Raw genomic sequence first — 24,532 nt, forward strand, 5'->3', positions numbered from 1 at the left:
AAGATCTGGGAACTTCGTTGCATGGCCTTGACGAAACTCCCAAGTACTTATGCAAATTCCCTTCGCGACATTATCGCAATCAATTCATGAAATTGCGCTTCAACCTTTACAAGACTAAAGCAGTTCTAATGTTGAAGCGTGACCCTGACACCGCTGACAATCAGTGTAGATACTGCAACAATGCAGTGGAATCAGCTAAACACCTGATAATCGAATGCCCAGCTATTAAAGTCCAAAGGTCGCTGCATCTCGCAAGCTTTGCGCCAATAGATAACAACTTAGATGAGTGGTGGAGCTACTTAATCACTGGAACAAACACACGGCTGGCTTGTGCAGTAATCAATTTTATGGACTCCATACTGCCAGAAAACTGACGATGTTTTGGTTAGACTTCACAAGCAGCAGCATGAAGAACTGTTAAGCAAAGGATACATGTAATTGTGTAATAAAAAGTTAGTTTTTCTGTAAATTAAACTAAAAATTACAATAATTTTGTTTTGAAACAATATAAATATATATACATGACCTCCGTCCTCTATCTGGCCCAGCCACTAATGTTAACACACTTAAATAGACCAAGGGAATGATTTGTCTTCGCCTGGTCTCTCCTCCAGTTCATTCAATATCTTCTTGAATATTACGACCTTTTGGTAGAACAAATACCCTCTGCGATCAACTCTTGTAGTTCCTCCTAAAGACCACGTTTTTCTTTCTTGTGCTTTATGTAGTATCCTTTTTAAACTATTCTCCAATGTAAAGTTTCCTAATACTCAGGTTCTTATTCGTAGTTTCTTCCCAGTCTTTCCCTCTGGGAGTACTTGGTTGGGTTTTCTTCTGCCCCTTTCTAAACTTCCATTATCATCAGTAAGTCTGTCTCAACATGCCTCTGCCCTGGCTCGGGGTATCCCAGCCGTATTGATTCATTGCGTCTCTTCTAGGCTTTTCACCTCTGGGCTGAATATTTCTTTGCTTATTGGTTATACCATTATTGTGTGGACTCAGCCCTTCTCTCCCAGGCCTTTCAGTTCTTATTTGGCTTTGTTGTATAATAGATAGCTAGTTCTTTGTATTGGGATGAGCTGACAGCTTGATGTAATAACTCTCTTTCCTCTCTGTCACTCGTTATTTATCTCTAACTCACATCACATAACTTTAGCCCTGCTTTCTCGTTCGTTTGACAGGGGCACATTTTCTGTTAATGAGATTGATATGCCGTGGGCCTCCCGCTTCTCCCAGTTCCCCAGGTACCTCTTACTTGGTAGGGGCTGGTGCTTGGGCTTGGCTCTCACTCAGAACTGTTCTCTCTTTCTCTCTCTTGGCTTATCGTCTTCACGTTCTCAGGTCCATGTCGGACTCCTGCCACGAACTAGTGCTGCTCATTGGAAGCACACCTTGTTTCCTTCAAGGGTGGTATCAGCGCTGTTCTTGGGGCTTCCTGCCATCACTTACAGCTCGCGGTCACACCACCGCTGGACTGCTTGCTTCTCTCCCAATTGATCCAAGACTCTTCCTGCATCCATGCTGGCTCTCCGGCATCTCGTCCTTGCGTTCTCTCATTCTCCACAAGCCGCTGGCTCCAGGACTAGCTTGTGCTCTGCCTCTTGCCAGCGTAATGTTGTCAGGGGGATTGCCCTGCACATCAGGTTCCTCTCCCTCTTCCTCCTTGTCACAGTTAAATATGTGCCTCAAGTTAAAGAGACATCCTCCTTTTCTCATGCCATTGAGTTTACTCTTGCATTGCCTTCAGCCATAGACAATGATGCCTGATTCTTAAACTTATCAGATAGTCCAATGTATGCCATTACATTCATTGGCATAGGAAGTTCCCCACAGGAACGGGAGTCCTTGTCCCAAAAGGGAAAGTCCCACGTGCCTTGATCCCTAGGGAGGGGGTTGCAAAGTGGGCTCGCCTACCTATCCTCACAGGGAGGGGCTTCCCTTTGGGGAGAAGGGACAAATTCTATAGATTCGTCAAATGCACCTCGCGTTATATCTGTGGCTTCCCCGTCTCTTTTTAGAAGGTAATTCTTTCTTTCTGTTGATCGAGTGTGTGGTTTTGTTCTCACTGGGTCAGGAGGTCTGAACTCTCCCCAGTTCCATATGGGAGCATCTGGAAGTTCGATGAAGGGTTCCCAAGATTGTAAAGGAGAATGTGGAGGGTTCAGGTTTGGAGTTCTCAAAGGTATTAGTAGTTTGCTAGAAATTGAAAAGTGTGTGCCTATAATTACTTCTTCGGGCAGACCAGGTACTACTGCTGTTATTATAGTCGTGGGCTGGTTTGTAACTTTTAGGGGCAAACATACCTTAAGATGTGTCTCCACATCCCCAGGTACACATGTAATTTGTATGGGTTGACTACCCTATATGTCCTTTGGCTATAGGAGGTCGGCTCTGACTGCAGTTTGTCAGCTTCCTGAGTCGATAAGTGCATTAGCCATATCCCGTTTATCTGTACTTTTTCATGGGTCCGGAAAGGTTGGGACCTGTAGTAGTATCCGGTTCTACCTTTGTTTCTTCACTTCCTTCTTCCCATGGCTCGGCTGTTATTGCCATAGGCTCTTCAGGGTTATTCTTGAGACAAAACCTACCGATGTGTCCCTTGTCCCCACATGAGAAACATAGAGGTGGCCCAGGGAAGGTGGTTTTCATTTGCCCTATATCGCGAGGTGGCTTGTGAGATTTAGCTAGTGACATTAGGGAACTTCTTCTATGGGGCTACTCCTTACTTACGTTTTCTTGCGGAGGATTATTCCCAGCTCTTAGACATTTTTCTAGTGACACAAAATTTGGCCTGAGTTTCATCTCTTTCTTTACTTCTGACTGTTTCCCTATCTGTTTCAGATACTGGGATTCTTCTGCGTGTGCTTAGGCTACCTGAATGGCTATCTCAAGTGAGGGTTTATGTGGTTGTAGAAAGAATGCCCCTTTGCAAAGATGGAGGATGAGCATTAATAAATTGCTCTAAGGCTAGTGTTTCAAGGACTTTGCATAGTCTCCCCCCCAGCCATTGGGCAAGCATGTTCTGTACCCATCCCGCTAACTTTAATGGGCTTTCATGGGACAGAAGATGGATTTCGCTAAACTTTAATCGATAGAAGGGCTCCATCTGTCCCACCCGCTCTTATAATGCATGTTTAATTTTGGGAAATGGAGCAGTCCCTAATGGATTAGCCTTTTGATATGTAAATCTCCTTTGAATAAAGGGGCTAAATAACATGTTTTTAAACCCTCATCCCAATTAAATTGGCTAGCCAGTCATTCAAAGTTCATGAAGAATGCAACCAAATCCTCCCCCTCTTGGTATGGTTGTAATAATACACCATGGGGAACCATGTGTGGTGGAGGATTTAAGCTTACTTGTTCCAACCCTTCCTGGAATCGCTGATCCACTTGGTTCTGATCGGCTACTAGGTGCTCCAGGAGGGTCTCGAGAGTACTCATGATGGGGTTGGAGCCGAAGATCTCGAGGTCTCCGAACCTTCGGTTTCAGCCTCCTCCCACTCATCCGGGTTCTGAGCGACTTCAGGGTTACTCTCTATTCCTTCCTCTGGTTCTGAATCATCAGGCAGTACAGTGATCAGTGGAGTGGAGTAGGAGGTGTTCTTTCACCTGGGATAGAATGTTTTCTTTCTCCTAACAAAGGTTTTGTACCTAACAATCCTATGGGGAGAAGGATATCAATAGGTGTGGCAATATACAATGGGAGGGTGGGAGTTGTCTCTATCTCTGGACTTTAACATTCCACTTCTGACACCATATATGGTGGATCAGAAGAAGGACACAGACATTCTGAGGACATTTGCAATGTGTTTTTATTTAAGAATAAAATAATGCCTATCTTTACCTATCATTATGGGGATTCGCTACCCATTTTACCAACCAAGGTGCTCGTCAGCCATGGATAAATGTCCAAAGAAAACAGTCTGCCATCCAAAGCTAACCTAACTGACCCTACCACTTCTATATTCAACTAAGGTCAAGAGAATGACTCCCTTCTCCGGTTGATTGTGCTTCTACACTTGTCTTTTCTTCTTACTCTCTTCCTGGTTAGTATACAATTCCCAAATAGTCTCTTGTGATACCTTGGATTAGTTGGTGTAACTCCCTGATGGGATTGATAGTCTTTCTGTCTCCTTTTATTAATATATGGTTGGTTCTGTTCGGAATCCTTTTCTCTTTCCTATAGGATTCTGAGATTTCTGATGTAGTGTATTTTCCTCTGAGAATTTGGATTTTTAAATAGTTGTGATTCAACTTTTCCTTCCCAGGACTTTTTTGTATGCAGTCTGTCCTAATGACCACTCAGGTCTTTGGTGCACAATGATCTCTCTCTATTGTGTTCCAATTTGTGCTTCTTCAAGTTATTTCCCCCTTTTCCCAGGGTATTAATGTTCCAGTTTTGTTTCTCTGCCTCTGTGTGTATTCTAGGCTTCTTTTTATCACATGAATACAGTTCCATTTCATAATTTCACAGTTTCATCATTACTACTGGGACGAGCATCTCTGATCCTATAAGGAGTCCCCTTTTCCTTCCCGGTATTCCCGTTTTTCCCTTTAACTTCAGTCTCAAGGGGGAATGATTCCAGTACCCGTAAGTGTGTGGGACCTTCGTTTTCCTTCACTTCATTTTTGTGTTAGTTCTCCATGACATCTGCTCTGGACACTTTTCCTCCTCCTTCCCGGCATCTCGGTATCGTTACAGCTACTCGGCCCATGAGTCTTTTTGTCGGTGTGGTGGTATCAGTGTAGTTGAGGGGACAGCCTGTCCACCATGCTGCCTGCGCGATCACGCCTTCACTAAGCTCTTTGTTCCGGCCTTCCTAGATTCTGCATCCTCGCACACGCTGACCCACCAGCGTCTCTTGCTCCTTTCCGAAGCATTTCTGAAACACACAGGCTCCATGGCCTGCGTTGGTTCTGCCTTCCTCAGATGTTCGCCATACAGGGGACTTCCCCTGCATGCCCCTCTCTCTCTCTCTCTCTCTCTCTCTCTGCCTTGTCCTCCTCTTTAAGATTACTCAGCAGAGTTATTCTGAATTTCTCACTTATAAGAGATAGGCTCTTTTTCTGTTTGGTAATGGTACAAGTCCATTTTCTCTTCGTCCCTGTTATGGAACTTGTGCTGATTTGGAGTGCTCAATAATTCCATATGAGCCATCACATGAAGGGCATCAGTCTCTTCCGGTGAGGTCCCAATGACCTCGAATGCTAGGGGAGGGTGTTGCGCAGCGGGCTCACCTCCCGAGCCTCACAGGAGGCTCCTCAGGGAAAAAGGAACAAATTCCCTTGAGTCGTCACAGAAGTCAAATTGTCATTCAGTATCTTTAAGCATTCATCACTAATGCCCCCCGCCCCTTGTCAGCAGGTCTGATGGTAATGTTGTGACCTCAAATAGAGATTTGATGATAGCTATTTCGTTTCTTTTCAATTTGTTATATTTAGGTGGTCTGAATGATAGATTCTCAGATCAGTCACAATGTATTTTTCAAATATGTCAATAGTGGGCATTGTAACTTAACAGGAATCGTAAAAGGAGGAATGATTCTGCTTTTGGGTTTGAATTCAACATATTGATCCTTAGCTCCATCCTCTTCAAGAGTTATCAATTAATCATCATTACAGTCTAGTACAGAGAAAAAACAAGAATTCCTAGTAAAACAGAACAGATCAACCTTAGTTTGAAATAAAGTCATACTGTAAGTGGGAATTCAAGCCAAGTCTTTCTGCAGGGTATCAATCTCCATGTTGTTGAGCTCACGAGCTGATAATGAATTTCTAGGTTCTCTTGCTCAACTGTCTTGCCTGCAAACTGCAGTCATGACTTGAATCTCCTCCTCCGGTGTGTTCTCTTTCTGTGCCTTTTCTTCATGAAAAACAATCTGTGTAACCAGGGGATCTGCTTAGGACCAATGATCCACTGGGTTCTTTTGAATTTTTAGATCTATTTCAGTCCAAATTCACTATCTAATGTCTAATGTCCTATTTATAGACTCAGTAGTTTGCTGCAACAGTCTGGACTCATAAGGATGCTGAGTCTGTGTTGTAAGTCACTAATCTCTTTATTCAGACAATCTATGTTCCTGGCTAGTTCCTGAATAATATTGTGGCAATCCTGTGCTTGAACACCTCTGTTCATCAACCCATAGCGCCCTTTTCACAAAAGTCTGCATTCTCTGTGTTCTTTACAGAGGAGAGTTTTCCTGGAGTTTTCTGATTAGTTTGTTTTCATTTTATTGTTTGGTTAAAAGTATATATTTTTTTTAGAATCTTGATTGGACATTCTTTTACTTTGGACTATTGTAGTTAAGTTGTGTTGGTTGCTACTGTTAATAGCTCACACCCTCCTGTAGGGTAAAGCCTGCCCTCCGCCCATGTTACCCCAAAGGAAAAGAAGGTATAGCTGCAGGGATGTCTTTTTTACCTCTATGATGGGGATACGCATCTCTGTATTTCTGCATAGCAGTTGTTATTTCATCACAGTAACACCCCTGGGTGGCAAACCATATAAAGTGCAAAACATGGAAGCTAAGAGAAAGTGTGCCTAAAAGGAGAGTGTGTAGTGGCCATCATACACAACATGCATTTCCAGACCAAGCAATAGCTAGGAAGAATGGAGTGACTACATGGAAGTATATACCATTCTGATTAAAGTAATGGGAAACATGGCTAAGGTATGGCTAAACAAACTGAACCTAGTGGCAAATATACAACCTTACTGCAAAGTAGCAGCAACATTACAACATTACAACATTACACCTAAATGAATGAAACATTTGTGTTGTGATTTATAAGAAAAGTAGAAAAACAACAGAGATCATCAATAAATCTTCATTCAAATGCATGCACAGACAATTTTATTTATTTGCTTATACCGCGCTGAATAGCCCGCATGCATCTGGGCGCCAACATATAGACAAAATGCTTATCGAACCTTATATGAAACAAGACACAACATAAAACGTAAAAGCACTAACAGAGAGAGGCTGCACTTACTCTAGATCTGATATTACTTGAACAGGTGAGTTTTAAGTTTCTTACAAAAGATGGTGTATGTAGGCTCTAATCTTAACTATATAGGTAAATTGTTCCATTTGGTTGCAACCTTTATATGGAAGGCTCTACCCAGTCCGTTTGTTTTCTTGTGGGAGGCCACCATGATATGTCCCTGTGTTTCTGATCTAAGAGCTCGACCAGGTACATAATGAGCAATTTTCTCTTTGAGGTATAGTGGTGCTTTCTCATGTACACACCTATGTAAAATTGTCAGAGCCTTAAACTGGATTCTGTCTGACAATGCAGGTGGTCTCTTCTGTCTTCACTAATGTGTTCTTTCTTCGTTTTCTTTTTTATGATTCTCACTGCATTATTCTGAATCCATTGGCATTTTGCTATCCACAATTTATTTGTCCCTAACAGTAATGCATTACCATAATCCAACAGTGACAATATGGTTGCTCTAGCGATGAATGCACAATTTTTTTTATCTTATATATTAAATTCTAAAAATGTTCTTCCAGTTGATTAAAACAATCTAAAATCATACTTAAATCAACATACAGGGCAAGTGCATACCATTGTAATACTACTGATCATTACATTCCAGCAATTAATGCAATTTGTTTAAAAGTCCACACAAAGTTAAAATCAAATATGTTTGACAGTCCACAATAAATTGTGCCCAAAGCTGTTCTTCTGCCAAATCTGAGCAGGAGTGCGTGAATATTGAGAAGTATAAAGTACGCATCTCTAAGGTATCTTTGCATTCTGCAGCTAGCCAAATGATTCAGTGACTCCTGCACATTTTTATCTTTGCATAGTCCACAAAAATGCAGCATCTCAGGCCCATAACTTCGCGAGTTGGAGCTAGGCTTACATAGAGCTCAGCATTTAAGGTGTTAAACAAGGAGTATTTGCTCAGGGTACTCCCTGTATAGATCCAGTCACTTTCATTCAACATTTGGATTGAAACCTTCTAAATCGACTTCAAACTTGGACAAGATTTTGTCATTTACATTGCTTAAATTATTAAGTTACACAATTTTTATTATTTTGTAAAATGGTTCTTGAATCATCAAACAAGGAATTTTTGACTCAATCATTAATTTCTAAGTACAATTGAAGCCGTTTCCAGATACAAATAACTTAAATAGTGATATAACTTATATAGTGAGAAGCTGAAGTTCAAATCTGATAGAGCTGTTTGGCACGGACATCCTGAGACCTAATAACTTCTTCCACATTATTCCTTCACAGGCCTTTAGGAAAGGCCTACTACTAAGGCCTACCTACATTGCCTTCCTTTCCAGGCCAGGCCAGGATATTGTTCAAGAGTGTATGTATAATCTACAAGGCATATGCAAAAAATGATCAAGGCTGCCATGTCACACAAGACCAACCACATTTGCTCTTCAACCAAATTGAATTAAACATATAGTTGTATTTATCACTATATGAAAAAGTTAAAACTGTGGAAACAAGGTGTAGGCAACTAATTAAATACCCCCACATATACACATACCCCAAAAGGAATTTCAAACATAGCTAATGGCAGAAACAAATACACATCCCTGCCAAAACCCCAACTTATTTTAGTTACAACAGAAATACATCTGCAAATTATACAAAACACAAAAAATACAAAAGCTTGATGATTGACAGATCTAAAAACAAAAAATGCACATAAGTAGACATGAAAATACCCCTCTCAACCTGGGGGAAGAATCCTAGCTAACAATTGTTATTAGGACCTGAATTTATTTAGCAGTGTATTGATTTCTTCAACATATCGTCAATGGTTTTGTTTCGAACGATCTCTGAGCAGATGTTGTGCTCCAGTTATATGCAGCCTTCATCAGGACAGAACCAATACTTCATTTAAAAAACCACCCAGTGTGTTCCTGTGGTCTCATGTGTCTGTATAATAAATAATAAATCCGTCAAACAAATGTATTCACTTCGACAACCAATGTTAAGTGAGCTTCATACCTTCTGTGTGTAGCCTCTCTGTAGTTGAATATTTATTTTCAACTGTGGCTGCAACACCTTCTTGCTTATGGATCCAGCCTATGAAATTAAAGAGAGAGACTGGTTCTAACATTTCCACTCCCCATGGTCATTCAGAGTACACTCTTTTAAGGACACAAGCAGTTACATATAATGCTTACCTCCCTTCTGGATACTGCTACCCTCTGTTGTTTAATGTGTTTAATGTGTCCAACCATAAGACATCTTTATTTCAAGGAGATCCTACATAGAGGACAGCTCATTTTAAACCCATTTTAAAACCCGTTTCTATCAAAGTGCTCTCCTAGTTAACAATTTCTTTTCAGACAGGTAGCCTCATCTGCTGGAAAAATATATAACTCCATCTATTAGGGACGGCCATTCTGTGCCAATACAGCAGCTCCTCTCTCCAAATGGGGAACTTATCACTCTGGCCCCATGTTACTTGCTTCACTACGGAACTGTAGCTCTGTAAAATACAACCAAGACTTGATGTGGGCAAATGAATGTGCCCCGCTTCCCTTACTAGAAACTAAATCAGAACAAGCGCAAACACTCTGCTTTTCCACATTTGATTTCTCTCTTACTAGTGTGGCTGTGCCGCTACTTGGCACGTAACACACTTGCCTCCCATATTACTGGCAGTGTGCATGATTAGGATTGCTGAAGCACGTTCCACTTACCGCCGCTAGGACTTCTTAATGTCTCAACCAAATCAAAAGAATTATTCAAAAGTATTGGCACCTGGTGAAACAACAAGGTTTTATAAACAAGAAAGCTCTGTTTGCTTTTAAAAAGAACTTTAATTTAAGGCAGAGATTAGTACAGACCTATAAGGTACTAACAGAAGCTCCCACAGTGTTGTCATTGTGGGGTATGTCCCCAGTATTGGGCCACCACAAATGTGGCAGTTGTGTTGTTTGCAATTTTACTAATGTTCGAATGGAATAACCTGATTTTAGATTCATGAAGACCTACTACCTAAAGTCTCATGTTGCTGGCAACAGAAATAAGGGTGGGTAATACCTATATGGCCCATAAATAAGAAAAAGAGTGACCAGTGTCTCCAAGTGTATATGGTGAATGACTACGGGGTGTGAGGGGTAAGTAATGCGAGGCAGACAAATGCTTGTGTTTTTATCCAATTTAAACATTTTATTAAAGGAAGAAAGTGTGAATTAATCCTCACTAAATCTACTCTATAACAGAGTTTACTACCTAGTCTAAGGTCTAAGAGGGTTACTCCTAGCATCACCAAAATTGGCCCTCACACTAAACAAAAAAACATTCAAAGTAAAGCATAAACAACATAAATGAGTGAATAACCAACAACCAGTAATTTGGTTGACCTTCACCTGTCCTGCGTAGATCCCTTTCCCAGGGTTGCTCAGGGTCAATTTCTCTTAAATGTTCAAAAAGAAAAGTAAAGTCTTAAACCAGTTCTTGTAAGTTCCAAATGAAATAAAAGTTCACCAAACAAAAATCTACTGGTAACAGTTCTGCAGCTTTCTGAAAAGTTCCCCTTCCAATTCCAGCCAAGAAAACTGCACCAATGATAATCCTGCATAACTGTGAGAAACCAGAAGGTATCTCTGGAAACCAGAAGGCCAGTAAAAGCACTAATTGATTCGGACAGCAAACAGACCGCTATAAGGGCTGATTTGGTGACAACAGCAGACCTAGAAAATGCAAGTCTAGTTAGAGTCACATGTGTACACAGAGATAATGAAATCTATCCCAAGATACCTGTGTACATTAATATCAGGGGAGAATCACGACTGGTGTCATCCGCCATTATGCCAGGACTTCCCGAAGAACTCGTCGTGGGAAGAGACTTTCCTGCATTTTCTACTTTCTTACAAGATCTCCCAAATTGTCCTAGAGAGTTTGTACCCCAGACTTGTTGGCAACCTGACTGTTGCTCCCAAACCTCTCTGGTGTGGGAGTGGATGGAAACCAAATTTCAGGAACCTACCATTAGCCAAAAGGTACCTTTTAAACCTCAAAAATATCTAATAACAAAATCACCACATCGGTAGCAATTTGTAGGATATCTTCGGGAGGCAAACACAAACACCCTATATCTAACAGACAAGAGGAAACTAAACTCATGGAATATGCGAGAGCACATGGATACATATTTTCCTTGTTCTCTCCACGGTCCTAAATTTAAAGGACCTCTGAAAAGACCAAGCATATCCACCTTGCATAGGGGAAGGGTATGTGAGAAACCAGAAGGTATCTCACCCGCGAGTCCCCTGGGACTCGTCATCCAGGTTGTCGGGACACAGCCATCACTTTTGGATCCAGTTGCTGGGGGTGGACCAGTTCGGGAGGATCATCTGGGTGAGGGGTCCTCAGGGAGTGGGACACCAGATGGTGAGAGGCGGTATCCCTCTCCTCCCTCTAACACCTTTATCCCATCCTACCCAATGGGATATTTAGAAACTCAACTCCCCCGCCCCCTTTTCCTGCATGAACACTTTTACACAGACAGCTTGCTCTGGTAGACAACAGACTCACACCAAGCCGTGTACATGACTTGTCTCAATACTGTGGTCAGGCGACATCAGGCAATTATCAACAATCACTTGCACCTTACTTCCATTACACTTCCCCACACGAATAAAAGGTGGTGCATGAGAGCACACTCAGAGCGAGGCAAAACACTGGAAGGTACAGCAGTTTCGAGTTGGAAGCTGAATGAGAGGAAAAAGACGGCCAGGCACAAGAGGTTCACGAGAGGGGCAACACTCTTAAACTTTTTGACAGGAAGTCGTTACTTTCAAGAAACCTTCAAGGCAGAAGTAAGACCAGGAAACAAGGCTGAAGAATTCTGCATTGTGCGTCAAAGATATTGAGGGTCCTCCCGCGTAAATGACCAAGGTGGGGAGAAGCAGCAGACGCTGTGTTATCGTCCTTGGCTCCAAGAACAAATAAGCAACAGAGAACAACACGCCCGGTGAATTGGGGAGACCGATGCCAGACCGGTCTGCGTTGAAGTCAAGGTTGCAATCAGCAATATTGTAAAGTGAGCGCTGGAAGGAACATTGTTAAATGCATGTGATGAAAGACATGAGTGAAGCTAAATTGCTGGTGAATATTTGAACATTAGAAGAAAAGATACAATACCATTGACAGAGTGGTCCAGCACTGTGAATGTGCTAATTCAAATGTCTCGGTACAGTATCCTGACAAAAGAAAACAAAAGCAGAAGATCGATGTGAAGTGTAAATTGTGTGAAGTAAATCCAAGTGGCCCTGCAATAGTTTAAGTAAAACCCATTGCACGTTCAAAAGTCTTTGATGCTTGTATCAAATGGGGATCTGAGCCCAAACGAGGGAAATCCATGGTCCGAGCCTGAACGAGGGAGACCAAATTGTGAACATTGTGGAAAAGAGGTCTGACCCCAGACGAGGGCGACCCGTGGTCCGAGCCAGATTGAGGGGGACCAGTCGTGAACTCGTGAAAGTGAAACACTGACAAAGGAAAGGAACCTTTGTGTTTTATTTGCTGCATCCGGCCCTCTGCAATAAGAGACTGTCATTGTGAGAGAGACTTTGGCGGAATGCCCAGATTCCTATCTGTTGAACTGTTACCTCGTGGCCAAGAAGCTAGAGTGTGTGTGAAGCCTGCACGTGCCGCCTTGCCCCGTTCTGAAAACGTGTGGTCCTGTGGGAGGACCAGATTGCTGCTCTGGATCCCCACCTCGATCATTTGCAAATGTCTACCCTTTACTATACTACTTTGACCATTACTGTCAGTCAGATTCTGTGTTTAAGAGGTTCAGGTGTCCGACAAGTGTCCCTCCTCTTGTGGGGGTGAATTGTCTCTTATTTCAGGATACAGTTCCTTTGCTAAACTGTGGGAAAAATCAAATCAAATAACACTTCGGCAAGTCCTTTTACTGTGCATGCTCAACGTAGGTCAGCTCCCAGTCCATGCCTCGGATTTGCTTCAGTCCTGAAGACATTTTGTATCCTGGTCGATATGAAGAATAGAGAAAAATAACAACAAATGGAAGAATGGGAAACCCTTGACACTGCTTCCTCGATCTGTCCCTAGGCAGAAAACTTTTAGAATCTCCTCAGATAGTTCTGTTGATGGTTCGAGAGTTCTATTTGTAGTACGATTCCATGCAACAGCATGCCCATCTGTGCAACATTAGCTGGATCTCTGATGAATGTGAGGACGTTCAATCAGTCTCCCCACTAGCTCTGGAAAGTCAGTGACTAGACAAAAGAGGACATTGGTAGCCAACCTGCTGTCTTCTAGTGACAGGGTCATTCGTCTTGTCTTGCTGAGTTTCGGGATTTTATGCTTTCTCTTCAATGTAAAAAATGTCTGCACTGTGCGTTCGCGTGGAGTGCAACTAAGATCACAATTTTGTTTAGGAGTTGGCTTAGATGTTCTGTATTTGCTTTTAGTTTTCAGGATCTTGAAGAAAGTCAGTGATACTGGTGAGCCTTCTCACCAATGAAGGTTCTGATCTTAGCAGTAGATTAAAGTACGTTACCACGTCTTTGGTGATGTCATTACTGTGGGACACCATAAGTAATTCCGAATAGGGTCTCGGTGTGGAATGAGTCTGGATACTGTATTTTCTTCCAATGTATGTGTCCTCGATCAAAATTTGGCATATTCCTTTTTTGTCAAGGCCTTAGGTGTGTCTCAGCCCAATGTTTAAAGTTAACAGACTATGTTGTGGTTTATGTGTGCAATTTTCCTCTTCACCCTGCAACTAGGATGCAAAGAGTGTCTGATTTTATGTCCTTATCCACTTTTTGCTTAGAGGAAGTATCCAATTTAAGCCACAATTTACAAACAGTTATTTATCTTTGTCTGGCTGGTCATGCGTCCTTTTTCTTCGTCATGGATCTTGTCTGCACTTGCTGTGGTTCTTCCCTGTCGCTTGTAGACTCCTCTTGTTGGGGTGCAGGCAGGGGGCCTTCTCCGATGTAGGGTTTATCGCCCAGGAAAATCCAAGCTCTCCTGCCTTGTAGTTTCACTGCAGAAGGAGTGCAGTCCTCCACTGTGAAGGGACAGTTGAATCCTGGCTCATCCCACTTTTTTTTTGTATGGTTCCTTACAAGGATGATGTCTCCAGGGAAAACGGATGGCACACAAAGTCCTTGAGCTGTGTCAGTAGTAGTATCTCCTTCTGTGTTCTGTGCTACCCTGCACCCCTTTCTTCGTCACTGCAGCTGGTCTGAAATTACAGTAAGGCAAGATGTCATGCAGTTCAGGTAATTTTGCAATTCAGGCCCTAGAATTTCTCCTGTTGACTGGGCATCACATCTAGCTCTATCTCGGGGTGTCAGAGGAGTACACATTCTTCTTCCTGTGGCTATCTCATGTGGCATAAGATGATGATCGGCACCGGGTTGATTCCTAAGTGCATACAGTGCCAAAGGAAGGCAGTGCAACCATCCCTTTCTTAGAATAAGCTTTACCTTGGCTATCCTTTCCTTTAATAAGGCATTGAGCTTCACACAGATCCCGTTACCTTGCGGATGATACGCCGACGGGAACTTGTGCTTTATACCAAGCAGCAAGCTAATCTGTTCGAACATTGCATTAACAAAGTGAAGGCCATTATCTGATCTCATGACCTCAAAAACCCCCCACCTGGGGAACACCTCTCTCCCAAAAAATGTGGCCACACAGGTAGAGTCTGGGTGTGTACAAGGACCTGCCTCCATCTGGAGAATGGACACACCACAACAATTAAGTATCTGTACCCGTTACATACTTGAATCATGTCGACGTAATCAACATGCAAGTGCTGAAAAGTCCCATTTGGCCTGGGGATGACTCCTCTAATTACTTTTAATGTGTGCCCAGCTGTGAATTGTTGGCAAATTATACAGTTTACTATAAAAAATGCAACGTGCTCGGTTAAATTCGGTATGAACGAGTCTTCTGCGAGTGTTGCTGATAGATTCTCTTTTGTCATGTGTGCCGGGTAATGCAACTGCTCCAGCGCTATTTTTAATAGGGCTACAGGCATCAATGGCTTACCAGTGCTGTCTTGTTGCCACAACCTGTCAATGGGGTTTAAAGAACACCCTCAACGTTTCCAAAGATTCTTCTCTTCCTGTGGTACCTCCCCTTGGAGTTCCATCAACTGGGTTTGCCCAAAATTGTTATATCCTTCAGGTGTAGTTTGTGCAACCATCATCCTTTCATTGATAGCGAAGACTTCCACTTCCATGATCATCTCACTTTTGGATGCCATACGCTTGACCTCTGTGTCTGCTGCGTGATTTCCGCATGAGATAAAATCTGTCCCCTTCGTGTGGGTGGCGCATTTCACGGCCGCTATGCCCACTGGGAACTGTAGTGCCTTGATCAGCCTGTCCAATAAGGCTGCGTGCTGCACTGGCGTGCCGTCTGCTCAGAGGTAGCCCCTCCCTTTCCAGCGCGCTAAGCCTGTGTGCACTGTCGACATCACATAGGCTGAGTCACTGTACACCATCACTTCCTGGTCTGCATGATTCTCAATGGCGAGTATCAACGCCAACAATTCTGCAGCCTGTGCTGAATAATGAGTTGGTATTTGCGCGCTAATAAGTACTCGGAATTCTCCATTTGCTGTGTGCTTCATCACAGCAACGCCTGTATATCTTTGTCTGTCACTTTGATCGATCCTCAAAGAACCGTCAATAAAGACGATCTCTCCTTCTGCCAAGGCGTTTTCTTTTACCTTGGTAATTTCGTCATAGAGTTCTTCATAGTTTGCACAGTCATGTATTGGCTCTCCTTCAGTGACTGGCTCTGCTATAAACGCTGGGTTCACTATTTTAGATCGGACTGCCTTAATCGATGGATTTGATATGATCACTTCATAAGCAGAAGCTCTCTGAGATGTCAATGTGCCCTTTGGTTTCTCTAGAATGGCAAATAGTGTGTGCTCGGCATACAACGTCATGAAGCATCCCATCACAATGGTTGTAGCCTTCTCTATGGCGAACACTGCAGCAGCTAAACTTTATTCGCATGGCAAATGACCTCTCTTTACTGGGTACAAATTTCCACTATAGTATGCCAGGGGCTTGTACCCCAATGTGGTTCTCTGTGTGAGTACTGCCGTCATAACGCTGCCATTCGTGTGTGAAAACAGGTAAAATTCCTCTGCATAATTGGGAATCCCTAGAACTGGTGCTGTGAAAATGCTTTTTTGAGTTCAGAAAATCCTTCCTCCATGGTCTCAGACCATTCAATCTTTTATTTTGTCACTTGGGCCTTCCTTAGGGCCTCAAGTAAAGGCTTAGTGTAAGAGCTATAGTCGAAGACCCATGCTCTGACATAGTTGCATAGGCCTAAAAAGCTCTGCATCTGTTTTATCGTGTGTGGCTTAGCCATCTTCAGTATGGCTTCAGCCCTTTTTGGGGTCCCTCTCTTTCCTTCATGTGAGATCAACTGGCCTATGTACAGCACTTCCTGTTGACAATATTGTAGCGTCTCCTTGTCAACCTTATATCCTTTCTCAGCTAGTATAGTCAATAGCTAAACAGAATTGTGCCTACATTGCTCCTCTGTCGTGCTGCAGATCAAGATGTCATCCACATATTGCAGGACAACACTTTTTAATGCAATATTGCTTAAGTCCATCTGCAGGACTCTGTTGAAAATAGACGGAGACTCACAGTACCCCTGGGGTAGCCTTGTGCTTTTCAGACGCATCTGTCTGACCGTGAATGACGTCAGATCTTATGAGTCACGGTGCAACAGGATTGAGAAAAATGCATTTTTCAAGTCAATCACTGTGAAATATTTTGCTTCAACAGGTATATTACATAGGATTGTAGCCGGGTTGGGGACTAAAGGGAACTCGGCCTCAACAATATCATTTATTGGGTGTAAATCCTGGATTAGCCTCCAAGACCCTCCTTTTCATTTCTTGATTGGATAAACCGCAGTATTGCATGACGACTCTGACGTCACTATAATGCCTTGCTCCATCATAGCCGAAATTGTCTTAAAAATTCCTTCATCTGGGGGGCACTGTTGAGCAGCCTAGAAAATGGCTGCTTAGCTGTTGAGCTCCGTGCCATGCCAACTGAAATCCTTCCAAAGTGGCGATATCGCTTATCATCTGCCCCCTCGGAGAAGACCACCCGTAGATAAAGGTGGAGTGCATCTCCGGCCCGAATCCTGGAGTAATTGGACATCCTGGAGCGGAGAACGGACCCCCTGCTACTGATCTGAGCAGGGGCGTGCTGGCTGCAAGGTCTTGAGGCACCGCGGCTGTTGGGCCGTGGGCGTGCCCCACGCTAGCAGCTGGGCCATCGCCTACACTCTGCTGCCAAGGCCAGATACCGCAGGGCTCCTGCTGTGGAGGTTCTCCAGCTGTCTACACCCGCCGTGAGGCTGAGGCCGCTGAAAGACTTCTGCTGGATCCGCGGTGGCTGAGTGCTACGGAGCTGTGACGCCATTGGCTGCCCGCGCCTGCTCTTCGTGCCATCTTTGCGGCTCCGACTATATCCCCTGCCGTGCATAAGGCAGCGAGACTGGTGGGCCGGACCTGTCTTCCATGTGCTCTGTGTGCACCCCTGGACCTCTAGCACTGGCATCACTTCGAGCGGCCCTGCCTAAGAAACGAGCGCTGCGGCGGGGTCCCCGCTGAGTGCGGGCGGCGGGCTGCGCTGGAGGTGGTCGCCCCACTGGGACACATCAACGAAAGCAGCCAGCCACACCAAGTAAGTGCGCCTGGGGGGAGGCCCCATGGACCCCTCTAAACTCTGGTGTGGCGCGGCATGGGGGGGTGGTGCGCAGGGCACTTGACTCATCTTTGTAGAGGAGCCTGTCCAGAGCAGCCAGGAGCTAATTGCGCATTACCAGCTCCGTGCGGCCCCAGCGTGGGGCTCCCTCCCGCCCTGTGGTGTCACCCCACTGGAATAGGCTATAGATGTGCCAGCCCCGCTGGTTATTGCTCACCGCTTGCACCCGATGGCTACAGAGCACAGGAGGCCACACTGCTGGCCCGTGGTAATCCTTTTGTGGCTGGTTGCCACCGCGGGCCCCAGGGCCACATAATACCCATCTCTACTACCTACTACCACACTGCCAATTCGTTTGTGCCCTGCGTGAGAGCAGCACACTGCCTGATCAGTACCTTGAGGTTGTCGGAGTGGGCTGGCTGGGCAGCTAGGCACCGGAGCCTCCTCTGGCACTCCACTCTCCTCCCTAGGCCAGCAGATGAAGTACACACCTTGCGATCAAGGCGCCCCGAACCTGAACGCCACATACTTCAGCGATTGCGCTCCTATCCCTTGGCGCTAACCACTGCATGCAGCTCTAGTGGATACACACCATTGGGACTAACCCCATCTCTCCTCCTGGACCATCAAAGGCTTGCTCTAGATCTGCTAGTCCCTAGGTACAGCTCTCCAAGTCCTGAGGCTCCCAGCGCTAACACCTCGGGTCCCGTGCTGTGCCCATGCTGCCTAGTCCTCCCGGCTGCTGAAGAGGCCGGGGATCACCGCCATCAACTTGGGCTGAGCGGGGACAATATATTGCCGCTGTGGATCTGCCATATGACCCAATGCCACTGGCCTGACCCCTGCTGATCACCCACCAGATCAACTCCTTGCCCACCCTTGACCGTCCTGTGTGGGCCCTGTGCATTGCCCCCTGGCCTGGGATGTACCAGAAGTCACCTGAGATCCCATATGACAGTGGAGAGACCAGGGTCCGATACTTCAACACAGGCACAGATCTGTCCCTTTAGAGAAACCTGTAGGGGCGAAACATCTGGGAGCGGCTCCGGTGCCTGCTGGGCTTCGGCTCCCACGCCAAGCTGTTGTCTGCACATGAAGTGAAACGCAACAGGGCACTGCACTCTGTACCCAATATTGATCTCACCCCTTGAACATTTAATTAGTATACCATCGTTGCTCGACACATCATCCTCTCCACTCCTGAGCTACTTGAAAGAAACACTTTGGCCTTGGGGACTCTCGGGGGCTCTGCCTACATCCAGGATGTCCAACAGATCCTGCAGCACTGGTAAAACTGGAGCAATGGACACATTTGCTAAAGCCACAGTTGGCTTCCACCCAGGATGATGCAGACTTACAAGTGGACCCCCCTGGCCCTGATCTCGCCACCATGATGGAGTCCATGGCTAAGAACTTTGCCTCCTTTCATGAAAAATTAGACGAGACAAATGCCAATTTAGCGTCACTCAGATCCAAACTGGACCAACAGGGCTCCAGAATTACGGAGGCAGAAACTAGGATCAGTACTAATGAGGATAGTATTGTAACACTGCAGAACACTGTGTCTACCCTAGTACGCGACATGAAATCAGTTAAAGCTAAATGTGATGACTTGGAGTCCAGATCATGGAGGAATAATATACACATCGTTGGGGTTCCAGAGAATGCACTCAAAGGCCAACTTGAACTTGCAACAGAAATCCTACTCAAGGACCTGCTAGGTGCCTCTGATCTGTCCCCCTTCTTCGCAGTCGAACAAGCCCACCGAGCACTAACCCCACACCCTAAACCTGGCGACTTTCCAAGGCCAATTATAGCAAAAATATTAAGCTTTAGAGACAGAGATCAAATACTTTGACTTGCGCGTGAAAGGGGTGAACTTAGATTAGAGGCACAGATCATCAGGATTTTCCCGGACTTCTCCACTGGGGTGCAGCAGGAACGTCGGCAATTCCTCGGAGTAAAAGAATTGCTAAGCGAGAGAAGCATCCGCTATTTCAAACTGTTTCCAGCTCGCCTGAAGTTCACCTTCAACAACAAACTGTACTTTTTCACGGTGCCGGATGAAGCAGTGAAATTCATTGAGGCGCATATTCCTCTACAAGCTCCTACTGATAACCTAATGGAGGACAACTGAGTTCATAGAGGCGCTTGGTTCGCGGTGGTAGCCACACTCTCTGGCCCATGCTCACTGCGTCCCATATCTACCTAGTAACCGAGATACAACCTGTTTGCTTACATCACTGATCAAAACCTAGATGTCCGTTCTGGATGTCCCCATACTGAAAGCCTATAGCATCTCCGCCAGGTTAAAGGCCCACAATGTATGTCATACGTGGAACCTCCAACTTCATACTAGACATTCCGGACCACAGTCACTACTTTGGGCCTCATTACGAGTTTGGAGGTTGCCATGCCCTTAATACGGGCATGGCTGCCTCCAAACTCGGGTCCGGGTTCCTTGAGTGAGGAATTACTGGGTCATTCCAACCTTGGAGGACCCGGTAATTCCTTATTCAAACAACCCATCCTCATTCCCATTTGAGCCCTTATAGGGCTCAAATGGGAATGGGGAGGGAGCTAATAACGGGCCCGTTATTAGCTCCCTGGTCCCCGTGCGGGACCCGCAAAGGACTTCTGGTCTGACCAGACGTTCAGAGCGGGTCCCGCAAGCGAATCTCGTAATAGGGCGGAATGGGTATACCGGCACCATTAAACCCATTCCGCCCACCTCGTAATGAGGCCCTTTATGTCTAAACTTCCTCATTCCCATCATCCAGCAATGTGGTCATCTGGCTCCTAATCTGGGAGGGGAAGGGTGATACCCGATAGCCACGAATGCTGCAAGAAAAGTACTGGAACCCCCCGGTTACCATAAAAGTTGGCCACATGGCAACAGCGCACCTCACTGCGACTGCACTGTTCATTATTGTGTTTTTGCTGCGCGCCAGCCCCTGTTGGGCTGCCACTGGAGCTGAGCCATGTTGGATACGGCTCACATGTGGAAGGGAGGGAGGGTGGGATGATCACACTGCCGATTGGGGTTGTGCAGTGAGGGTGGGGGGACGGGGTGGGAAATTCTCAAAAAAAGGCAGAAGGGGTATGGCGTTGTACGCATTGAGCAGCCCACTGCGCTTCTTCGTTACCAAATATGAGCACACACACATCCACACATACTGGGATGTCCACTGAGATGGTGACAAGGTTACTCAGATGATGTCATGGAATGTCCGGGGAATAGAAAATTACACTAAAGCCCGCAAGATAACCGCATACGCGCAGAGATATGGTGCGAAGATACTTCTTTTGCAATCAACGCATGCACTCGGTCACTTTGTATCATGCCTGGCACACTCCTGGGGTCCAAATAGGTTCTACACCACATACTCCACACAATCTAGGGGAGTGCTAACACTGATTCATAAATCCGTGAAATTTGCACTGAAGAAAAGCCTTATCGACACTGAGGGGAGATACGTCATCCTTCACTGCACACTGGCAGGTCGGGAATGCCTGCTGGTTAATACTTATGGCCCTAATGTCAACATCCCTGAATTCTATGATGCAGTAACCGCCATACTGATGGGATACGTAGGGGTCCCTATAGTGTGGGGGGGGGCATGAATCTTATACTCGATAGTAAACTAGACAGGTCAGGCACAGCACCCAGGGTCCTCTCCCGGGCAGTTAGGCGGCTACAGACACAGATGACATACCTCAGGCTGCGGGACATCTGGAGGACCTTCCACCCCAAGTCGCGGGAATATACCTTCTATTCCTCGGTCCATGATAGTTCATCTAGAATATACCTGTTTATGACTACAGGCTACCGAATTGGTAAGGTCACAGATACTTGTATATTATCCTGCACCCTTGCGCCCCTCTCGCCCCCTCGTAACGCCTGGCGCTTCAAATCTGAAACACTACTGTAGTGTTTAAAGCTGAGATCTTCTCTGATATCCAGACCTTCTTTGATTGCAACCCACAGCAGAGCACCACTGCTGGGGTCCGATGGGAGGCCTTTAAAGTTTATATCGGGGGCATGGCCATCTCACAGGAAGCTGGCGTCTTCAAAACCATTAGGAATGACCTACAATGCTGCGCGACTCAGAGCGCTCCAGCGTGAATGCGCGGCAGACGTGCCTCCCGCTAAACTAGCTCAAATCAGAACGGAACTGGAAACTTTTGGAATCTCATGCCATGCGGGAAATCAAGTACCTGGCGTGACCTGTCGCAGCAAGGAAGTATGGAGAGGGGGAGCGGCCCGGGAGAACTTTGGCCAGACTAATCAGGGCAGAAGGGGGTAGAACCTATATAGAATGTATTAAGGACCAAGTCTATTGGAGGTCTGGGCCGAGGCGCTCCGCGAGTCCACTCTCCCACCATCAATGCGTGAAGCAACTATAACAGTTCTCCTCAAGCCCGGCAAACCCAGGGACGAATGCGGGTCCTATAGGCCCCTTTCGCTTATGAATCTAGACACCAAGACCCTAGCCAACAGGTTTCTCCCTATCATGCCATACCTGGTCCACAACGACCAAAGCGGTTTCGTGCATGGGCGTTCGACAGCGCTTAGCATTAGGAGACTCTTCAATGTCCTCTTGAGAATAGATCAGGGTGTGTAGGCAGTTGCGATCACGCTGGATGCACATAAGGCCTTTGATATGGTCTCTTGGCAATATATGTGGGCAGGCCTGGAGTAAATGGGGATAGGTCCAAAGGCGATCCACTATATTAAGATACTATACACTTGCCCTACTGCTAGAGTCTTGGTCAACTCCTTGGCTTCACAAGCATTTGAGTTAAGGAGAGGCAAACGTCCGGGCTGCCCCTTCTCCCCCATCCTCTTCGCTCTGGTCATCGAACCAATGGCACACTATATCAGGGCACGACACTCCCAGAGGGGCATAAGCCTGGCTAATCCTCCTGAAATAATATTGCTTAATGCGGACGACGTTCTTTTGTATGTCAAGAACCCATCCACACAGCTGGACCCCATATTGAGAGACGACATCAAAGTGGGCACGTTCTCTGGCTTCACCATCAACTACACGAAGTCCGAGATATTCCCCCTTGCCACCACAACCCAACGGCCAACTTGTGAATACCCTCTCCAGTGGTCCCCTAATGGTATTAGATACTTGGGGCTCCAGGTAACACTATCCAGATCCGGTTTAATCACTGATAACTATATCGCTGGTGCGAAATACTTTGAGTCTAAAATTCCAAATGGCGTGCCCTCCCGCTCTCTTTGGCTAGCAGGCTCTCATTGATCAAGATGGTCCTGGTCCCCAAGCTCTTATACATTTTTGGAAATGTACCAGTCTGGCCAGGGCAGAAATACTTTGATAAATTACACAAGATGAGCTCTCAATTCCTGTGGCATGCCGGAGCGGTCCAGAAGAAATGGAAACATATGACCTTACCCTATGAGAAAGGGGGATTTGCAGCTCCTGACCTGACCCTATATTGGATAGTGGCCCAAGCCCAATTTGCCACATACTGGTATAAGCACCCCACTGCCCCCCCATGTCAAGTTGGAACAACTGGCCACAACCGGAGGCAACACCATGACTTTAATCCTTCAGCATAAATATATACGACTAGCGCCCTAGCCGATCCCATCGCATCCACCCTAATTGTGTGGTGAAGCCTCCTAGATATACATCCACTCCTCGCCCGTACTATAAATGGCTCCCCATATGGTGCTTCCCCGGCTGGTGCCCACCCACGGCAAACTCCTCTCTCGACAATGGTCAAGCAAGGTGTACCATGCTCTGACACACCTCTTCCCGGATGGGCAATTTATTACCCCATGGACGTGGCACCCTGGCCATACAGACTCGGCTATGGAAATGTTGCAGTATTATAGGATCCGAGCTGCAGTCTGTGGTATGTGGTCTTCATTCCCAGAGGAACCCCCGGACACCCCCGAGCTGCAATACATCGCCAACTCCAGCGATAGCCGGGGAATTGTCTCTTCCCTGTATAAACTCCTGCTAACAAAGCGCCCCGAGGGGGCTCCCATTACCCGGAGGGCATGGGTCAATGACCTAGATTTGGATATCACAGATGGCATATGGAAAAGGATGTGCTCTCACACATGTAGGGTTTCCCTTAATCCCAGATATCGCTGCATGCAGTACAAACTGTTGAATAGAGTGTACTACACCCCACACAGATTGACCAGATTTTCTCATGACCGGGTGCAGGTCTGTCCGAGATGCCAGGCTGAGAACGCAGACTAGGCACACATGTTCTGGTCATGCCCCGTGCTGAATGGATTCTGGGGGGACGTTATAGGGGCACTATCTGAAATTGTGGACATGGCAATTGACCCGGACCCAATGGCTCTGTTGGTTGGTATCTGGAGAGGAGATGAATTTAAGAAAATGGCTAAGTTCTTGAATGTGGGGAGTAAGGTGGCCAAGAAATGTATACTACAGTTTGGTAACGCCCCTCCCCACCTACCTTCAAGATGTGGCTCTAGACCCTCACCTGGACACAAATATGCGAGGAGGAATACATGGCCTCACTCCCTGTGCAATCTCGCCCTAATAATATTTGGACTGCCTTCTGCAGTTTCCTTAATAAAGAGAGAGATGAAGACTCGACCTCAGCCATGTCCCCATCCTCATGAACAAAATGTATATTGCTTTTGTGTATGCTAGCCCCCGTCTCATAAATTATTTACTCCCGATTTCCAAAGAATGTGCTGTACTATGTATTTGTGTGGCGATGCTTTGTGCTCACTGTGTGTAACTGCCTGCTATCTGCCAATAAAATAAAAGTTTTTTAAAAAAAAC

This window comes from Ambystoma mexicanum, chromosome 3q, assembly GCF_040938575.1.
Source record: "Ambystoma mexicanum isolate Mex_15411 chromosome 3q, UKY_AmexF1_1, whole genome shotgun sequence".
NCBI lineage: Eukaryota > Metazoa > Chordata > Amphibia > Caudata > Ambystomatidae > Ambystoma > Ambystoma mexicanum.